Below are 11,107 nucleotides of genomic sequence, written 5' to 3'. Positions count from 1 at the left end.
TGGATCGGAGCTCGCGGTATGTCATCGAGCTGAACGTGTGCTGAACGCGGAGGTGCCGTGCGTTCAGTACGTGGATCGATCGGATCGTGAAGACGTACGACTACATCAACCGCGTTGTGCTAACGCTTCCACTTACGGTCTACGAGGGTACGTGGACGACACTCTCCCCTCTCGTTGCTATGCATCACCATGATCTTGCATGTGCGTTGGATTTTTTTTGAAATTACTACGTTCCCCAACAGTGGCTCCATCGACGACCTGGTACGGTCCAGCTTCAACATCAACAACTCAAGACCCTCGCAAGGGGACAAGCCTCGCGAGGCGGAAGACATCAAGACCTCCAGGAGTGGCGGCCTCCTCAGGCTGGCTCCCGAGGAGCGGAGATCTCTATGCAAGGCTCACCTCGTGAGATCCAGATGACGTGAGCCATGACGACCAAGGCCAGGCGGGCGCCAGCGTGCGCAGTGTACTAGTTTCCTCTTTGGTGCTAAGGAGGCAAGCGCAGGCGCGGAGTCCCAAGGAATCAGCCAAAGGTTTCCATTCCAGTGCAACAAGACCAGGACCGCGAGGACGGCAGGATGGAGGTCACCGCCGAGCCCACCACGACGTCAAGACCAAAGGCTTTTGCAGGCGAAGACTCTCTTTGTCGGGATAGCATGTACTAGTTGTCTCCCTTCAAATTTGGCCATTGTGGGAACCCTTCCCGCCTACATTTGGGAAGAAGACCAAGACCACTATAAATAGGACCTAGCCACCACCGTAGAAGAGGACGGATCATTCGGATCATCCTCTCCCTCACTGAGGGAGTCCTGGACTAAGGGGTCCTCGGGCGTTCAGCCTATTATATGGGCCGGACTGATGGGCTGTGAATACATGAAGGCCGAAGACTCTACCCGTGTCCGGATTGGACTCTCCTTGGCGTGGAAGGCAAGCTTGCCGATCAACTATGAAGATTCCTTCCTATGTAACCGACTCTATGTAACCCTAGATCCCTCCGGTGTCTATATAAACCGGAGGGCGTAGTCCGGATAGCATACTCATTACCATAGTCATACAAGCTAGACTTCTAGGGTTTAGCCATTATGATCTCGTGGTAGATCAACTCTTGTAATACTCATATTCATCAAGATCAATCAAGCAGGAAGTAGGGTATTACCTCCATAGAGAGGGCCCGAACCTGGGTAAACATCGTGTCCCCCGTCTCCTGTTACCATCGATCCTAGACGCACAGTTCGGGACCCCCTACCCGAGTCACCGGTTTTGACACCGACATTGGTGCTTTCATTGAGAGTTCCACTGTGCCGTCAACGAAAGGTTCGATGGCCCCTTCAATCATTGATAGTGACGCTGTCCAGGGAGAAACCTTCCTCCCCGGACAAATCTTCGTATTCGGCGGCTTCGTACTGCGGGCCAACTCGCTTGGCCATCTGGAGCAGATCGATAGCTACGCCCCTGGCCATCAGGTCAGATTCGGAAGCTTGAACTACGTCGCGGACGTCCGCGGAGACCTGATCTTCAACGGATTCGAGACCGCGATGATCGCTCCCCCTCGCTCTGATAAACATGACTTAAATCTGTCATCGGATCACATCCAGGAGATGGTTCCTGTTGCTGCAACGGCCTTAGAACTGGAGCAGATCGTGCCATCCGAGGCCACAGAGTCTGCGGCGTTGGAGCCGCACACAGACTCGACATCCTGCAATATTTGCGTCAACGGAACTCCAGACTCTTCTCCGACTATAAGTTCCGGACCATGTACGCCTGCGGACACCGAGCTGGATCGGTTATCGATTTTCAAATATACAGCGCCGCAGACATCTTCCAGCACTCACCTTTGGGTGATGTGCTAAACTCTTTAAAGAATTTGTCCTTGGAGAAGGACTCACAGCCGAACTATGTTTGGCTCGAACTAGAGGCTGATGATGGGGAATTTTGCTTCCCATCCGCCACCCACTTTATAGCCACTGTCGATGACCTAACTGACGTGCTTGATTATGGCTCCGAAGACATCGACGGTATGGACGACGATGCCGACAAGGAGCAAGGCCAAGACCCGCCATTCACTGGACATTGGACGGCCACCTCTTCATACGATGTGTACATGGTTGACACACCTAAAAAAACTAGCGACAATGACAAAGAAGATCCAGCTGCGAATAAACCTTCTGAGACACGGTCCAAGCGCCGGCGCCCTAAACGCCGTTCTAAGCCTCGTCGCCCAAAAGATGGCAACACTGGCACCGGAGAAAATAGTACTCCGGGCGACGCCGAAAACAATGAAGACCCTGTTGGAGCTGCATCCGAACAGGAGGAACAAGGCAACGAGCAAGTTAACCCTGATAAACAGGCCATGCCCAATGACCCAGATGACGATAGTTATCGTCCAGTCTCCGAGGATGAGGAGAGCCTCGGCAACGAGGATTTCATCGTGCCTGAGGCACCCCTCGAGCAGGAGCGCTTCAAGCGCCAGCTAATAGCTACTGCTAGAAGCTTGAAGAAAAAGCAGCAGCAGCTCCAAGCCGATCAAGACCTACTCATTGACAGATGGACCAGTGTCCTGGCACCTGAAGAATACGGCCCCAAGCGCCCAGTCAAGAGTTACCTGAAGCGCAGACTGCTACCTCAGTTCGATGAGGAGGCACCAGATCCCGTACCTCCCTCACATAATGCGGAACGACCGCCACGTGGTCGGGATAGTGCGGTGGACCGACCACCCCGCTGTCGGGATAAAGCGGCAACTCAGGCCGAACAACAGCCCGCCCCACCACCCCGCAAAAACAGAGACAAAACAGCTCGGGACTATACATACGACCTTCGGCAGGAACTGGACAGTAGAGCAGGACACGCCAGATCAATCTACGGATCGCGAGGACGCTTCCCGACTCGGGATGACGGCTACCTATTCGGACGCGACAAACCTAGTCACGCCAGGGCCGATAACCGCAGACGGACTCCATCGGAGGTGCGCCGCGACGCGGCCCGATATAGAGGCACTGCACACCCTCTCTGCTTCACAGACAAAGTACTGGATCACGAATTCCCCGAGGGGTTCAAGCCCATCAACATTGAATCATACGATGGAACAACCGATCCCGCAGTGTGGATCGAAGATTTTATTCTCCACATCCATACGGCTTGAGGAGATGACCTCCACGCCATCAAATACCTCCCACTAAAATTAAAAGGGCCAGCTAGACACTGGTTAAATAGCCTGCCTGAAAATTCCATCGGCAGCTGGGAGGACTTGGAAGAAGCTTTTCTTGACAACTTCCAAGGTACTTATGTCCGGCCACCAGATGCCGATGACTTAAGTCATATAGTCCAACAACCTGGAGAATCAGCCAGAAAATTCTGGACTAGGTTCCTAACCAAAAAGAACCAGATCGTTGACTGTCCGGATGCCGAAGCCTTAGCAGCCTTCAAACACAGCATCTGTGACGAATGGCTCGCCCGCCACCTCGGCCAACAAAAGCCGAAATCCATGGCAGCCCTCACAACACTCATGACCCGCTTTTGCGCGGGTGAGGACAGCTGGCTAGCTCGTAGTACAAACACAGCCAACGAGGCAGGCCCCTCTGAGGCCAAAAACAGCACCGGCAAGCCCCAGCACAATAAACACAAACACCGAGGTAATGGCGATAACACCAATGACACGGCAGTTCATGCCGGATTCAGTGGCTCCAAGTCTGGCCAGCGGAAGAAGCCTTATAAAAGGAACAATGAGGGACCATCCAGCTTGGACCGCATACTCGATCGTTCGTGCCAGATACATGGCACCCCAGACAAAGAAGCCAATCATACCAACAGAGATTGCCGGGTCTTCAAGCAAGCCAGCAAGTCAAATGCCGGAAGCAAGAAAACAGGATCGCAAAGCGAGGACGATGACGAAGAGCCCCGGCAGCCGAACACTGGAGGACATAAAAAGTTTCCCCCTCAAGTCAAAACGGTGAACATGATATACGCTACACACATCCCCAAAGGGGAGCGCAAGCGCGCACTTAGGGACATCTATGCGATAGAGCCAGTCGTCCCAAAATTCAATCCATGGTCATCATTCCCGATCACCTTTGATCGTCGAGATCATTCAACTAGTATCCGTCATGGCGGTTCGGCCGCACTGGTCCTCGACCCAATCATCGACGGATTTCACCTCACACGAGTCCTAATGGACGGTGGTAGCAGCCTCAACCTGCTCTATCAGGATACAGTGCGCAAAATGGGCATTAACCCATCACGGATCAAGCCCACAAGGACTACCTTTAAAGGAGTCATCCCAGGCGTTGAGGCCCGCTGTACGGGCTCAATCACACTTGAGGTTGTCTTCGGATCCCCGGACAACTTCCGAAGCGAGGAGTTACTCTTCGCCATCGTCCCCTTCCGCAGCGGCTACCACACACTGCTTGGACGAACCGCGTTTGCTCGATTCAACGTGGTACCTCATTACGCTTATCTCAAGCTCAAGATGCCCGGACCTCGTGGCGTCATAACAGTCAATGGAAATATAGAACGCTCCCTCCATACCGAGGAGCATACCGCGGCCTTAGCAGCAGAAGTACAGCGTGGCCTTTCTCAGCCGAACCTTAATTCGGCGGCCGAACTCCCGGACACCATTAAGAGAGTCCGGACCGTTCTGCGGCGAGGCAGACCGGCTCATAAAGAGCTTAACTAGCAATTTTGCCTCCGTCCAAGTCCCGGTCGAATGGCGGCATTCGTACCACGCGTACATAATTACGCACTCAAAATTCCTTGGGCATCAATGGAGGCATAGCCAACTCGCGATCCATAGTACGGCTCGACCGACCCCGGATCCGCACAATCTAACTTTTCCTTTTTATTTCAGGATTTTCTCTTTTCGAGGTCTCTTCCGACAACCAGTTCGTCGGACACACCAAGGAGGCAAGGAGCTTTGGCATATAAGGAAATCCCCAGGTGGTCTCTGCTAACGATCGCTATACCTATTTTACATACCTACACGCAGCTCGCTCTTGGTCGTGGCATGCTAAATAGCCTTTCTTACTTACCGCATTACTTGAACAAGTACGCCTTGGCATACTAACCATGCTACAATAAAGGGTAGTGTCGGCTTATTACTTGATATCCTGCTCTTTTTTACCTTCGTATTTATTACCCATTGCACACGTACATTCTGGTACGTATTGCGCTAGGGGCTTCATCACGCCCCACATTACGGCAATAAAAGTCCGAACACTTTTACAGTACAGTTCGGCACCCCGAACTTATAGCATTATACGCATCGGCTCCGAATCATGTCTTTGGTCAATAGTTGGGTTGCCCGGCTCCTGTGCTTGCTACCTTACGTTCCGCTATATCGGCTAGGGTAGTGAAGGGAGAACTAATGCGATTGTGTCCCGGTTCTTCCGGACGAGCACCTCAGTAGAGAAAGCCGAAAACTGACTGTCATGATGCGGCAAGAGCTGGTCAGCTGTTCGAGAGGTCACAAATCGTTAGAGATTTTCTCCGCTTCATGCGAGGAATCGGTTTCCCCGATTAGGCGTGTGTTATGCCCCTAGTTCGGCCTTCCGAATACCAGGGGCTTCGCCGAATTTCTTATTGTCAAACTCCTATGGCTAAGTGAGGTGATAAAGGCCGCATAGTCTGATTGCCTTGTTCGTTGCGCTAAACACCTCCTTTAAGGACCAGAATGTGGAGTAAAGAGTGTTTAGATTTATCCTGAACACCCCCGTACTACCTACGTGGGGGCAGAAGCCGACGACTGGTCAACCCTCAGATTTCATAAACGGCCGCACAAGAGGTAGAATTTAGATCGCAAGCATTATATTACACAACATCATTGTTCCATATTACACGACAGGATAATACGAATGTTTTCATGGGAATATAACATCCTTCGAACATTGCTCTGCTACGAGGCGGGATCCCTCCAGGAAACTATCAAAATAAAGCTCGGGTCGACGATGCTCCTTGCCCTCAGGCGGCCCCTCGGTCACCAGCTTCTTGGCATCTAGCTTCGCCCAATGCGTCTTGACGTGGGCAAATGCCATCCGTGCACCTTCAATGGAGACCGATCGCTTCACGGCTTCGAGCCGTGGGCAGGCACTCACGAGCCGCTTCACAATTCCGAAGTAGCTGCTGGGTATGGGCTCGGCAGGCCATAGCCAGACTATCAGGTCCTTCATAGCTAGCTGGCCGACCTGTGTAGCTCGACCAGCTGTTTCAGCTGGTCTCTAAAGGGCACCGGATGTTTTGGTCCAAAATATTGAGACCAGAACAGCTTCTCCGTAGACATCCCCTCTTTGGCTCGATAAAACTCGGCAGCATCTAATATGCTGCGCGGCAGATTCGCAAACGACCCTGGAAAACCCAAATTCGGGTCAGTACAGGGAATGTTTCCTTCGCCTATTGGCTTTGCCTAGCGAAAGACTTACCCGCCGTAATCTTCTTGGCCGCCTGAATTTCTTGGAGGGCGCTCTGGGCTTCGGCTTGGGCATCCCGTGCGCTCTAACGGGCCTTTGCAAGTTCGGACTCTTGCGTCTTAAAATCGCGCTCTAAGGACTCGAGTTTCTCGACGGCGTCCTGGAGCTCTTGCTGGGCCTTGCTAACCAGGGCCTCGTGCTTCTTGCGCGCGACGCGTTCCTTGGCCGCTTTGTCCTCGGCCTCGGCTAACGCCTTCTTGAGGGACGCCACCTCGTCGCGTCCCCTAACAAAGTTCACGACACTTTAGTCAGCTTGAACAATTTATTCTTCAATATACACACAGGTTACTGCATACCTTGGCTATCCTCCAGCTGCTTCTTCACAAGGCCGAGCTCTTCCTCGGCCCGCTCCAGTTTCCGCTTCAGTCCAGAGACCTCCGCGGTTTGAGCAGTAGCAGCCCGCAATGAGGCCTGCTTAGTCACATAGACACTTTTTGTTAGACTCCTGCGATAATTATTTTTGATCCTCTGTTCGGTTTTTCTTGAGGGACACCGAACAGAGCATCAGGGGCTACTGTCTATGCTGTGATATTCCTCTTACAATTACATTACTCACCTCAAAGCCTGTTAGAAGGCTAGCGCAGGCTTCGGTCAGTCCGCTTTTGGCGAACTGAACCTTCTCAATCACCGTATACATAAGGATACGGTGCTCATCCACAATGGAAGCGCCTCATAGCGTTTCCAGCAGATCATCCGGTGCCTCTGGTTGGACAGAGGTCGCTGTCGGAACAGGCACACCTCCTCCTTTCGGGGAAGGCCGTTCGCTGGACTCCGGAGCCATGAAGGTCTCTGGAATAGTATTCGGCTGAGAGCCAAATGGAACCCGGCCTCCATCACCAGTCCCCGGGGGGCTTTTTCCCCACGTGTCCGGCGGCCGAGGAGTCATCCTGTGGCGCCACCCTGACGATCTCCGGAACCTCCCCCCGGTCTGGGATGGTCCTTTGGGACACCGCTTCGTCATCACCTTTGGGCGAGACAGAATGAGCAGGTGGCGGAGACATGCTAGCCATCTCCTTAGAGTCTAGCGAACTCTCTGTTGAGGATCGCGGGGAGCCGTCACGGGCCGGGCTGGAATAACACAATTTACACGTACCAATATTAAAAATTGGAAAGGCCAGACGTTTGGGCACGCATAAGGATTTTGGTACTTACGATGCGGCCTGAGGCTTGGTCCGGGGAGGTCGTTCCGGACTACTATCGATATCCCACGTGGAGTTATCCGCACGGGAGCCCCTCCCCTTCTTGGGCGCCTCCGCCTCCAGATTCATGGAGGTCGCTCTCTTCTTCCTCCCCACCTCGGGTGAGGAGTCTTCTTCTTCCTCCTCCTCGTCATCGTCTTCGGCGGACGAAGAGTGAGTCTCGTCTTCGGATGTCACGTCCGAAGCGCCTTTTCGGCGAGTGCCCCTCCGGGCCCCTTTGGCCGCTTTCTTGGCCGTCTTCTCCGGCACCTCATAAGGTGCTGGAAACAACATTTTCGCCAGTAACGGGAATTCCGGGTTCTCGGGCAGCGGAGCCGGGCAGTTAATCCCCCCTGCTACCTCGATCCAGGCCTGAAAACATGAATGGGAAGGCTTAGGCTTTTTCCTTGAAATATGCTAGTAAAGGGGATACCTTGAAAACATGAAAGAACTTACTGAATTAGCCTGGCGATTTAAGCTGAGCCCGCGATCTTCGGTCGTGGGCGGTGGCGTCTCGCCGGCCTTGAAGAGCACTTTCCAGATGTCTTCGTGCGTCGTGCCGAAGAGCTCTAGTAGCGTCTGGTGCTTGGCCGGATCGTACTCCCACAAACAGCAAGTCCGGCGTTGGCACGGAAGGACCCGACGAACGAGCATGACCTGGATAACATTGACAAGCTTGATTTTCCTGTCTATCATGTTCTGGATGCACGTCTGGAGCCCAGTCAGCTCGTCCGAGGGACCCCAGGTTACGCCCCTCTCTTGCCAGGAGGTGAGCCGCATCGGGGTTCCGGATCAGAATTCGAGGGCCGCCGCCCAGTCAGTGTCGCGTGGCTCGGTGATATAGAACCACCCCGATTGCCACCCCTTTACCATCTCCGCGAAGGAGCCTTCAGGCCAGGTAACATTGGGCATCTTGCCCACCATGGCGCCTCCGCACTCCGCTTGTTGACCTCTCACCACCTTTGGCTTCACATTGAAGGTCTTCAGCCATAGACCCAAATGAGGTGGGATGCGGAGAAAGGCCTCGCACACGACAATGAACGCCGTGATGTTGAGAATGAAGTTAGGGGCTAGGTCATGGAAGTCTAGCCCGTAGTAAAACATCAGTCCGCGGACGAACGAGTGGAAAGGGAATCCCAGCCCGCGGACAAAATGTGTGAGAAACACAACCCTCTCATGGGGCTCTGAAGTAGGGACGATCTGTCCTTTGGCCGGGAGTCGGTGAGCGATCTCCTTGGCCAGGTATCCGGTCTCCCGGAGCTCCTTGATGTCCTTCTTCTTAACGGAGGAGGCCATCAACTTGCCTCCAGCTCCGGATCCAGACATGTTTGGAGTGCTTTCTCGAACGAGTAAAAGCTGAAGCTTGGGCGCTGGAGCTCAAGGACGGAGGGCTGAGGGAGAGAAAGGGCGTGGGTGGAAAAGGGGAATCCTTATTCCCTTATAAAGGCCACGAATATCAAGCGCCTCCCCACTCGCCTTAGAATTCGCCTATTCCCAAGGCCTGTGTAAACGGCGCGGTTGGATTACCCATGCCCACATTGATGAGAATCCCACGATAAGGGGACACGATCTCTGCTTCGATAGGATGTGCGAATGGCAACCGCGTCTCGGGGCGTGGAGCGTCGGGCATAAAACGGTCCAGAATTATGGCCGGTCGAACGTGGTGTCATTCTACAAAACATGTGTCAGCGGATTGGATTCGTGTAAAAACTATATTTTCTCTGTGGTTGTGTATGGCGCGTGTGACAGGTCTGGATACTATCATTGCGTCCGAAGACTATCTTGGAGTTCGGGAAGAGGGGAACCCGCCTTGCAATGCCGAAGACAATCTGCGCGCCGGACTCCTCGTCATTGAAGCCAGGTTCAGGGGCTACTGAGGGAGTCCTGGACTAAGGGGTCCTCGGGCGTCCGGCCTATTATCAATGGGCCGGACTGGTGGGCTGTGAAGACATGAAGGCCAAAGACTCTACCCGTGTCCGGATTGGACTCTCCTTGGCGTGGAAGGCAAGCTTGGCGATTAACTATGAAGATTCCTTCTTATGTACGACTCTATGTAACCCTAGATCCCTCTGGTGTTTATATAAACCGGAGGGCGTAGTCTGGATAGCATACTCATTACCATAGTCATACAGGCTAGACTTCTAGGGTTTAGCCATTACGATCTCGTGGTAGATCAACTCTTGTAATACTCATATTCATCAAGATCAATCAAGCAGGAAGTAGGGTATTACCTCCATAGAGAGGGCCCGAACCTGGGTAAACATCGTGTCCCCCGTCTCCTGTTACCATCGATCCTAGACGCACAGTTCGGGCCCCCCTACCTGAGATCCGCCGGTTTTGACACCGACACTCACCAGCTCACTTGAGCCCAAGAACACTCCTCCTCCCGAGGTTGTTCTCCCACTGTACCAGTTCATCACGAGCCCTCGAGGCCAATCCACCACAAAACAGGAGTAGGGTTTTACACCGCAAGGTGGCCCGAACCTGGGTAAACTGCTGTGTCTCTTTTCCATTCAGTTCGTCGAGCTAGGCAGTGGGATTAGCGAGTAGGCAGACTGGGGAGGACGAGTGCTTTGCACGCACCCTAGAGGTCGAACCTCTCAAGGGTCTGCGGAACCCGAAATCCGACAGCCCGGCCTCGCCACGCCCAGAGGTGAAGTATCCTGGGTAGGATGGGCGGCGTCGCGGGCCAGGTTGGTGCCGTGAGGTCCTCCAGGTCCCCCGAGGAAGGGCCTGCAGGCGTGGCGGGGGCCGGCGCGTGCCCCCGGCAGCGCTTGCGATGTAGGCAAGGTGTTGCGCCCCTGCAGGCGGCATCGAGCAGCTCGGCGACCCGCTCGAGCAGGGCGTCATGGCCGCCTTCCGCCAGCCTGCATCGCCGCAACCCCCGTGCCACGATGAGCGCGGCTCGCGTGTTCGTCTTCTCCTGGCGGGTGCGTAGCGCCGTTGCCGCAGCATAGCTCGAAAATCGCGTGGTAGCGCGATTGCGGCACAGCGCCGGAGCAGGCCGTGGTGGTCCGTGCCGCCCATGGCCGACGACACTGGGCGGCGTACGGGCTGCGAGGAGCGCGGAGTGGAGGTCTTCTTGGGCGGTAGACGCTGCTCGGGCAGGCCGAGCGGCCCAGTGCTCAGCGTGAGCTCGAGGAGCGTCAGCCATGAGAACGACGGAGTGGTGGGGAATGGACCGGAGGAAGAGAGGCTCCGACGCACCCCTACCTGGCGCGCCAAATGTCAGATTCAGGGCTCCGCAAACCCAAGATAGATTCGAACTCTGGGGTGCGTGCGAAGAATTCAACCTCCCCAGCCCGCCAACTCGTCGATCTTGCGGCCTAACTCGATGAACTGAGAAAGAACGGGACAAGGCAGTTTACCCAGGTTCGGGCCACCTTGCAGTGTAATACCCTACCCCTGCTTTGTGGTGGATTAACCTCGAGCTGGGCTGAGGATGAACTGGTACAGTGGAAGAACAGCCTCAGG

This window comes from Triticum aestivum, chromosome 6D (assembly GCF_018294505.1).
Source record: "Triticum aestivum cultivar Chinese Spring chromosome 6D, IWGSC CS RefSeq v2.1, whole genome shotgun sequence".
Classification (NCBI taxonomy): domain Eukaryota; kingdom Viridiplantae; phylum Streptophyta; class Magnoliopsida; order Poales; family Poaceae; genus Triticum; species Triticum aestivum.
The sequence above is the reverse complement of the archived record's forward strand: the minus strand, read 5'-3'. Positions refer to the sequence as shown.